Here is a 10,530-nt window from a genome sequence, read left to right as displayed (position 1 = left end):
AGCCACCCTCTCTGAGGCAGTGACTGCCCAGGATCCATTTGCACTGGCCATGGGGCTCTGAACTGTCTCCTCACTCTCATGCATGGTTTACAAAATGTAAACTCTACACTCATCACCTCACTGGATGGGAAAGTGCAGGGTTACTGCTGTAAAGAACTTGAAGTATAGAAATGGAATGATTTGCCCAAGGTCACCCAATTAATAAATAAGAGTGTAGACTTGAACCCACTTCTGTCCCCACCCCTAATGCCTGTAAACAAACAAATGCATAAAAAGCTCCAGGTCTCCAGAAGATGTTCTGAGGGCCTTGGGTTCCGAGCTTTATGTCATTATGTTCCTACATCTTTTTACAATTTGATCCACCCCCTTCACCAACCATTCTACATAAAAAGGTACTTACCTCCAACCTATTCAAACAAAGCATGGCTACAATACATATCAATCTTATGTGTACAACCAAACAGATATTTTCTCATTATTAAAATCCCTTATGATTTTTATATTTTAAAATGACACAAATAATAACCCTGTGTGATGTGACATGATGAACAGACTTGCTTGGTTTTTTGTTGTTGTTTTGGTGCAGTTTCTCAGAACTGGTGGCCCTTATCCTTTCTCAACCACTAATGAGATTTTGTCTTTAAAACAAGTACAGTGGAGGGCACTTTTCACCCAAAGATGTTATGAAGACTGAGATTTGTTGGCACCTTTTTTTAACAAGCCAGAGAATTTTTTTATTCACTTGTAGCAAAACAAACAAACAATTTCAGGTTCAAGTGTGTGCTTCACTATACCATCACAATACAAGTCTATTAATCATTCCTCTTTGGATAAATACCAAATATATAATATTTAGCCATGGCAAATAAATTCCTTATCCATCCATCTATAGAAAGAGCTAGATCTTTAAAGTAAAATGACAATTACTTTTGTAGACTGGTCAGTGGATTTTTAAGTAGGTCTTTAATTTTTTCCTATTTCATTTACAAGGTGTGTATTTTTAAATTGGGGAAATATATCCAAAATGTTTTTTAAAATCATTTCATGTTTTACATAATTGCACATGTATAACTTATATCTGATTGCTTACCACCTCAGGGAGAGGAAAGGGATAGAATTTGGAACTCAGAACTTTAAATAAAAATGCTTAAAAAATTTAAACATTTATTACCCATAGCTCTAACTTTTTCCATAAATACATTCATTTTATCTTCCTAGATAAAATCTTTCTATGCCTTGAATTTATTTGAGTGCTCAAATTTTTTTCTGAAAAAAATCACTACTCATGCAAGTTTCAGGAGGAAATTTTTTGTTACATAATGATTATTTCATTTTTATTATTATTACTAGGGAAACAGGCAATTTCCTCTTTTAAGTAAGACACTTTATTTATTTATTTTAAGTTTTCAACATTCATTTCCACAAAATTTCGAGTTCCAAGTTTTCTTCCCATATCTCCTCTCCCCTGTCCCCCAAATGCCTTGTATTCTGATTACCCCTTCCACCAATCAGCCCTCCCTTCTAACACCACTCCCTTCCCCTATCACCATCTTCTCTCTTGTCCTGTAGGGCAAGATAAATTTCTATACCCCATTACTTGTATTTCTTATTTCCCACTTGTATGCAAAAACAATTCTCAACATTTGTTCCTAAAACTTTGAGTTCCAACTTCTCTTCCTTCCTCCCTCCCCACTCATCCCTACTGAGAAGGCAAGCAATTCAAAATAGGCTATATATGTGTAGTTTTGCACATGACTTCCATAATAGTCATGCTGTGTAAGACTAACTATATTTCCCTCCATCCTATCATGCCCCCCCCCATATCCTCTATTCTGTCTTTTTGACCGTATCCCTCCCCAAGAGTGTTTTAAGTAAGATACTTTTAAAGTACTTTGCCCTAAGAAACTCAGCATGGGGGCAGAGCCAAGATGGCGGAGTAGAAAGACACACATACGAAGGCTCTCCTCACACAGCCCATAAAATACCTGTAGAGAGGAACTCTCAACAAATTTTGGAGCAGCAGAAGTGGAGAGCAACAGAGTGGAGGAGATTTCCAGCCCAGGGTGACCTGAAAGGCCCATGGGAAATGTCAGTTGCACTGCATACAGAGCAGAGCCCAGCCCAGCCTTGGCCACATGGTGTGGCTTGACTCTGGGAGGAGGACACATCAGGGGTGGAATCTCCAGTCCCAGCAGCAGTGGGTCTGTAGATCCCTCAACCCACAGGCACCAAAGGTCAGTGACAGAGTTTTTTCAGCTGGATGGGAAGGGAGAAGGGCCTTCCCATAGCTCTGGCAGCAGGCAGAGGCCTGCAGAGGCCACACAGCAGCCCATACAGCCACCCGCATCCATTATTGGAGCGTAAACCCCTGGGAGCACTGAGGAGCTGAATATTAGCCCTGTGTAGAGGTCCTGAAGGAGCTGGTCTTTGTCTCTCACTGAATGGCAGCCCTGCCCATCCAGCTTATCTGAAAATCAGCCCCCAGTGCTGACTTGGTGGAACTGGAGGACAGGTGGCTGTGGAAAGGTAACTGCTAAGATTCTGGACACAAAAATCTCTCCCTGCTTCCAGATCAGTGTACATGCTGGATTGTGCCACCTTGGAGGAACTGAGATATTACAGAGTCCTAAAGTATACCTTACTTTTGAAAAAGGACCCAAAAGTCAAGTAACTGGTTGGGGAAATGCCCAAAAATGGGGGAAAAAATAAGACTATAGAAGGTTACTTTCTTGGTGAACAAAAATCTTCTCCCATCCTTCAGATGAGGAAGAACGATGCTTACCATCAAGGAAAGACATAAAAGTCAAGGTTTCTGTTTCCCAAACATCCAAAATAAATATTCAGTGGTCTCAGGCCATTGAAGAGCTCAAAAAGGATTTTGAAAATCAACTAAGAGAGGTGGAAGAAAAACTGGGAAGAGAAGTGAGAGAGATGCAAGAAAAGCGGGTCAACACCTTACTAAAGGAGACCCAAAAAATGCTGAAGAAGATAACACCTTTAGAAATAGGTTAATTCAATTGCAAAAGAGGTTCAAAAAGCCAATGGGAGAAGAATGCTTTAAAAACCAGAATTAGCCAAATGGAAAAGGAGGTTCAAAAGCTCACTGAAGAAAATAGTTCTTTAAAGATTAGAATGGAATAGATGAAGACTAATGACTTTATGAGAAACCAAGAAATCACAAAACAGAACCAAAAGAATGAAAAAATGGAGGATAATGTGAAATATCTCATTGGAAAAACAACTGACCTGGAAAATACATCCAGGAGAGACAATTTAAAAATTATAGGATTACCTGAAAGCCATGATCAAAAAAAGAGCCTAGACATCATCTTTCATGAAATTATCAAGGAAAACTGCCCTGATATTCTAGAACCAGGGGGCAAAATAAATATTGAAAGAATCCGCCGACCACCTCCTGAAAGAGATCCAAAAAGAGAAACTCCTAGGAACATTGTGCCCAAATTCCAGAGTTCCCAGGTCAAAGGAGAAAATATTGCAAGCAGCTAGAAAGAAACAATTCAAGTATTGTGGAAATACTATTAGGATAACACAAGATCTAGCAGCTTCTACATTAAGGGATCGAGGGGCATGGAATATTATATTCTAGAAGTCAAAGGAACTAGGACTAAAACAAAGAATCACCTCCCCAGCAAAACTGAGTATAATACTTCAGGGGGGAAAAATTGTCTTTCAATGAAATAGAGGACTTTCAAGCATTCTTGATGAAAAGACCAGAGCTGAAAAGAAAATTTGACTTTCAAACATAAGAATCAAGAGAAGCATGAAAAGGTAAACAGTAAAGAGAAATCATAAGGGACTTACTAAAGTTGAACTGTTTACATTCCTACATGGAAAGACAATATTTGTAACTCTTGAAAACTTTTTTCAGTATCTGGGTAGTTGTTGGGATTACACACACACACACATACACACTCACACACACACATACACACAAAGAGAGACAGAGAGCACAGGGTGAATAGAATAGGATGGGATCATATCTTTAAAAAAATGAAATTAAGCAGTGAGAGAGAAATATATTGGGAGGAGAAAGGGAGAAATGGAATGAGGCAAATTATCTCTCATAAAAGAGGTAAGTAAATGACTTTTCAGAGAAGGAACAAAGTAGGGAGGTGAGAGAAAAAATATGAAGCTTACTCTCATCACATTTGACTAAAGGAAGGAATAAAATGCACATTCACTTTGGTATGAAAACCTATCTTACAATACAGGAAAGTTGGGGAGAAGGGGATAAGTAGGGTGGGGGTGATGGAAAGGAGGGCAATGGGAGGAGGGAGCAATTAGAAGTCAAGACTCTTGGAGAGAGATAGGATCAAAAGAGAGAACAGAATAAATGGGAGGCAGGACAGGATGGAGGGAAATATAGTTAGTCTTACACAACACGACTATTATGGAAGTCATTTGCAAAACTTCACAGATATGGCCTATATTGAATTGCTTGCCTTCCCAAAGGGAATGGGTGGGGAGGGAGGGATGAAGAGAAGTTGGAACTCAAAGTTTTAGGAACAACTGTTGAGTATTGTTCTTGCAACTAGGAAATAAGAAATACAGGTAATGGGATATAGAAAGTTATCTTGCCCTACAGGACAAAAGAGAAGATGGGGATAAGGGAAGGGAGGGATGTTAGAAGGGAGGGCAGATTGGTGATAGGGGTAACTAGAATGTTTGGTGTTTTGGGGTGGGGGGAGAGGAGAAATGGGGAGAAAATTTGGAACCCAAAAATTTTTTGGAAATGAATGTTGAAAACTTAAATAAATTTTTAAAAAGAATCGATAATCCTGAAGGATCCATGGACCCTCCACCTCCCATATGGCCAATGGGCCTCCTCTTCATTCTTGAGGAGGTCTCTGGTGAGGCACCTGCCCCAAAGGGATCAGCCATTCGCCTCCTGTGCTTCTGGGAATCTTCATGGATCTTCTCTGAAGAAGCACTTTCCATCCAGGATCTCATTAGAGAGACCCCAAGCTATCCTTATGCCTATTTCAAAATGAGGACCCAGAGTCACCCAGCCAGGATTAGAATTGTCTTGCTCGTCCAGATGGAGGCTGCCTCTGAACCGAGGGGTTAACCTTCAACCTAACTCAGACATTCTCTGAGAAAGTCCCTTCAATTACCCCATGAAAACCAGTTCAGTCCAGAGTAGGGACTTGTTCTGAGGCAGTGTGGGCCAGTGGTATGGCCAGCACTCAGCCCTACCCCTCTCTCTGGCTATGCCCCCATAAAGAAAGGCCTTCCAGCTCCCTCATCTTGCTATGTCAGTGTCCTGGGACTTGGACCCAGGGCTCCAGATACCAGGTTCTAAGCCCTTCCCACTCCCCTGGGGCAGATCCTCAGCTTTTCTCCTCTGACCTTCAGTACGGATAATTTGGAGTGCCCAGGTCACTTAGGACTTAGCAGCAGTGGCAAAGGTTCCTCCTTCCATCCTGTCTTTCTGGGGTGCTTGGGGTGGGCACCTGCACAGCCTTCCAAGAACAGACTCTCTTTATGCTACCATCCTTGGCTTCCAGACCAGCACAGGTGTGGGCCCACAGAAAGGCTCAGTCTGTGCCCTCCCCCCATTCAGGGCCAGCCATGGCCTCCTGAACCTCCTCAGGAACTCATGATGAATGAGGGCTTGTCAGTTCCCTGGGAACTGTTTGTCCAGGAGAGGGGAGAATGCCACGAAGGGGTATGGGCAAGCCTTTTTGATGAAAGGGGGCCAGCTTAGCCACAGGTCTGATGTGGGCCTGTGTCCCGTGGCTGAACCCTGGGCTTGCAGTGCTGTCCAGGCTTCCAAGCTGTGCCATGGTCCAAAGACCACATTCTTTAAGCCCAATATGGACCACGGAACCCTCCAATCTCAAAGGATTCAAAAAGACAGATAATACACAGAAAGAGCATGGCCTGAGGGTTGGGGAACAGAGTGCCTGCCTCACAGGGTCAGTCAAATGAAATGGTGTTTGTCTCTCCCTCCATTTCTCTCTCTGTCTCTGTTTCTCTGTCTCTGTCTGTCTGTCTGTCTTTCTCTTTGTTTCTCCTCTCCTCTCCTCTTCTCTCCTCTCCTCTCCTCTCCTCTCCTCTCCTCTCCTATGTGAGGTGATCATTTGATGATAGGGAAATGTAACTCATTGCAGACATCACACAGCTAATTAATGAGGAAGCTGGGGTTAGAATGGAGTCCTCAAACATCAGGAAGACCTGAGTCTGAATCATGCCCTGAACATTTGTTAGTCATGGAGCTTCATTTATAAAATAAGGTTGGAGCCCAGTGGCCTCCAAGGTCTAGTCCAGCTCAGTCCTCCTGATGGTCAGGTCTGCCCCAACTCCAGGCCAGATGATCCCCTTTGTATTGTCTGTCATTTCCTCCCATGCCCTGGGTGTCCTCCTGCTGCCAACTAAGATTGTTACTGCCCATCTCAGCCTTCTCCAGGCTAAGACCAAAGCAAATAGCCGCCTGCAGCCCATTCTCCAAGTGGGCAGAGGACGTGGTATTATGGTAACCGCGGGAGGAGAGCACAAAGACAGCTGAAACCCAGAGCCCTCCATTTCCTTCAGCTGAAAATACTCTGTGTCTGGTCATAAATCAAACTCCAGGCACGAATTTGTGCAAGGGAATGAATGCTCACCAGACCCCCAGATCCCTTGGAAAGGAAGCCAAACAGACGTTTTGAGGCAGGATGGGCAGACCCTGGGTGACATCAGGGGACCCAGGTTCCTAGGTCTAGGACTGGTACAGACCCCTTCACTTTACAAGGGGGAAACTGAAGCCCAGGGAGGGTGGGATTGGAGCCCAGGTCACCAGATTCCCAAGGCAGGGACCTTCCCACTCTGCCACATCCAGGCTGTAAAGACCTAAGGAGAGGCCTGTGCCCAGAATCCAAACAATTGTACTGGGGGTTAGAAAATGATACCAGACCCAAGGGGTCCCAGGCAGAGGGTCCTGAGGGGACCAGGAGGCTGGGAGCATCAGAAAGAGCTGGACCTTGGAGGGCAGCCAATGGTACCAGATGTGACTGGAGACCTTGGACTGTGAAGAGGAAGTGAGGGCACTGACTGGCCATGGGCATACCACCTTGTGGTCTAGCACAAGACTCTGGGCCTCAGTCTCCTCCCATGTAAAGCCAGGGTGGTGTCCATGGTACCTTCACACTCCAGATCCAATAATCCTACAAGTCAACTCTGCAAACGTTTATTAAGTGCATCCTCTGTGCTAGGGCCTGGGCATTACTGGTAGCAGCAAGAACAAAGACTGTGCCTGTCCTCCAGCAGCTTCCACTTGAACTGGAAAGCACCTCACATAAAGGGGAACGTGAAGGAGGGTGGGGAAAATCCAGAGAATCAGAATTGCCTCTGGGAGAAGAGAAGAGGCTGAGGGAGCAGGGGCTGACCTGGGCACAGACTCCAAAATAAATAGTCTGCAAAGAGAGAGAGAGGCCAGGCTGAGCCAGTTGGGTTGACAACAGACACAGCGATAGGGACCTCTGAGAAGGACACAGGTCAGGGATCTTCTGAGACCCTGAGACCCGCTTCTTAGAGGACAAGACCTCTCAGAGGGCAGGGGCAGAACCCGGACACAGAGTGAAGCCCAAACTCAGGAAAAAGAAAGGAGTGCTGCTCCCCAGGAGGATAGACTACTGAACTGGGAGGTGGTGAGTTCCCCATCTCTGGCAGTCTGAATGGTCTCTTGGCCAGGATGTTGTGGAGGGCCTTCTTGGCATAGTCTGGTTTGGAGCTGAAGAGTTCCGGCTCTGAGATACCATGATGTTGTAAGACATGGGACTTGGAGGCAGGAAGACCTGAGTTCAAATACCATCTCAGACACTTACCAGCCATGTGACCCTGGACAAGTCACTTCACCTCTACCTGCCTCCATTACCTCAACCGTGAAATGGAGAGAATGATAGCACCTACCTTGATGAATTGTCTTGAGGATCGAAAGAGATAGTAATTGTAAAGTGCTTAGTACAGCATTGGAACATAGGAAGGGCTATATAAATGCTTATCCCCTCAATCGATCAACACCTGTTAAGCACCTATTAAATACTTGGGGTACAAAACGAAACAGAAGACAGTTTCTGCCCTCCAGGAGGTGGCAACTAAATGGGGGAAATGACAAACTTGCACAGGCAGAAGAGCTTGTATACCCAGGGAAAAGGCTGGGGAGGCTGTATAGAGGATGCCAGGGAGGTCAGTAATGGGAGCAGAGGAGGGAGGCCGTGCCAGGCTGGGGGATAGCCAGAGAGACTGTTCAGAGCTGGGAGAGGGAGAGGCTTGTCTGTGGAATGGCCCGGAGGCCCCAGACAGTGGTTTGAAAGGCTCATGTCCAGGAGGGAGTTGTGAGCCTGGAAAGGTGTTAGGGGGCAGGTTGTAAAGGCCTTGAGTGCCATTGCACATTTTCTACATCTTCTGTCATTGGGGAAGGGTGAATCACTAACTCCACTGGATCCTAGAGCTGGCAGGAATCTTGGGGGCCAATAAGTCAGTTTACAGAAGAGGAAACTGAGACTCAAAGAGGCTTGCTTAAGGTCATACAGATAGTAAGGCTCTAAGGTAGGATTTAAACACAGATCTTCCTGACTCCAAATCCAGGGCACTTAATGTAGTAGAAATAGACCTGAACTGGAAACCAAAACCCCAAGTCTGAGTTCCATCTCTCCTCCTCTTAGACAAGTCTCTCCACCCCTCTCCCCTGTAAAATAAGGGGGTTTGACTAGATGACCCCCTCATCTCTGAAGTCAGAGGATTCTTTGCTTGAGCTCCAGGATGTGTGCAGGAGGAGGGACTGACTGATCCCTTGGGATTGCCTTTTCAGCCAGTAGTGAGGGCTGGTCCCACATGAAAGACAGGCCAGACTTTGCAACCACATCCGGGTGGGAAGAGACAGGAGTACAGCTGGAGACAGGACGGGGGCGGCTCAGAGGTTGGTTCTGACTTTCTGACCATTACCTGATGTGGTGTGATGGATGGGCTCTTGCTGCTTTCTCATCAATCACCCCTGTCCATGGGCCAGCCGGCTAGGGAGATGTGGGACAGGAGGGCCAGCCGGACCGCCAACTGTGCTGTTTGTGGAGAGGCCACAGTCCCAGAGAGGGCTCCAGGAGCCAGAGATGTGGTGGCACTATCTGGGGGGCCTGGCATCACTAACCCATGGCAAGATGGCCTCAGGGAGCTCTGTACTGGGTCTGCACCCAGCTGGATCCAGAGTTGGGAGGAACCTCTGGGGACATCTCTCTCCTATTTTATAGATGATTAAACTGAGGCTTACAGGGAGGAAGTCATTTGCCCAAGGTCATTCAGAGGGTAAGGAGACCAGTGAGCCAGGTCTCCTATGCCAAAGCCAACCCTTGGAAATCCCTTTGCTTGGCTTGGCTGATGACAAGACTCTCCCGTCATAACCTTTGCCTCTACTCTGGTTCCTATCCCTTCCCTGTCAGCCTGACTCCTGACCTCCCTTAGCCCATCTCCAGGAGGGTTTGGTGCAGATGGTTCACAGGCTGGGGCACCAAAATTCCCAGCTCTGCCCAAGCCTCCTCACATTCAAGGACCAAGAGAGCAGATGCTTTCCTGGGTGGAAGAATGAATGCTGGAGGGTTCATCTTATCCTGGCTAATCCAGTTTGCATGATGGGGAAATTATGAACAACCTGAAGCCTCTTGGTGGAAGGAGGAGCCCTTGGCATTGTGCTGGGCCCCAGACCCAGACCTTGGGGCCACATGTTAGCAGTGTGCCTAGTGACCCAAGGTGATTCACTGGCACTGCCAGGTGACCCTGGACAGAAGACATGGTGCTGTTGAAGTTATTTAGGAGGTGCTGAAAGACACATCAATGGGTCAGCCAGCTCCCTTGGCATTGGCCTTGCCCAGAGGGACCAATTTCCCTGTCCAGCTCAGGGATCATTGGGAAGACAGAGAGGGTTGGGAGGACAGGTTCAGGCCATAAGGAAAAAGCAGTGGGGTGGGGGTGGGAAGAGAGCACTCACCCAAGGTGGCCCCCAACCCAGAGATCCTCCTGATGGCACAGGACCAACAGCGGCTGCCCAGTGACTGTTGGCAGGGGCAACCACCCTGACTTTGTCCTGTCCCATACTGGGGCTTCACTGGTATGTGTGGGGAGCACCCCCATGAGACCTTCCCTTCTCCCAATGCAGGCTCAGCTCTGCCCCCCCCCCAAATCTGTATGTGTTAGAAGTAGGGCTTGAACCCAAGTCTTGCCGTCTCCAGTCCCCTGTCTCTTGCCCAGGTTTTCGTTGGTGGTCTTTGAGTTGACTGGCACAGGACTGGCCTCAGCTCATGTTCCCTGGGAATGATTCTTGATTGGTGCATTTGAGGTTAGAAAGTCGAGGCTCCATTCTCTGCTCTGAGACTTTCCAACCTTGGACTGCTGCCTCAGGGCTCTCACAGCCTCAGTTTCCTCCTTTGTCAATGCCCTTCTAGCTTTGACATTCTGTGTTCAAAGGGTCCTGGGGGGGAGGAAAGGGGGAAAGGGGACCTCCTCCCTGTTGCTAAGTCCTGGGCCTGAAGTTTCTGGTCT

The sequence above is a fragment of the Notamacropus eugenii genome, chromosome 3 (assembly GCF_028372415.1).
Source record: "Notamacropus eugenii isolate mMacEug1 chromosome 3, mMacEug1.pri_v2, whole genome shotgun sequence".
NCBI classification, from domain to species: Eukaryota; Metazoa; Chordata; class Mammalia; order Diprotodontia; family Macropodidae; genus Notamacropus; species Notamacropus eugenii.
This window is presented reverse-complemented; position numbering follows the sequence as displayed.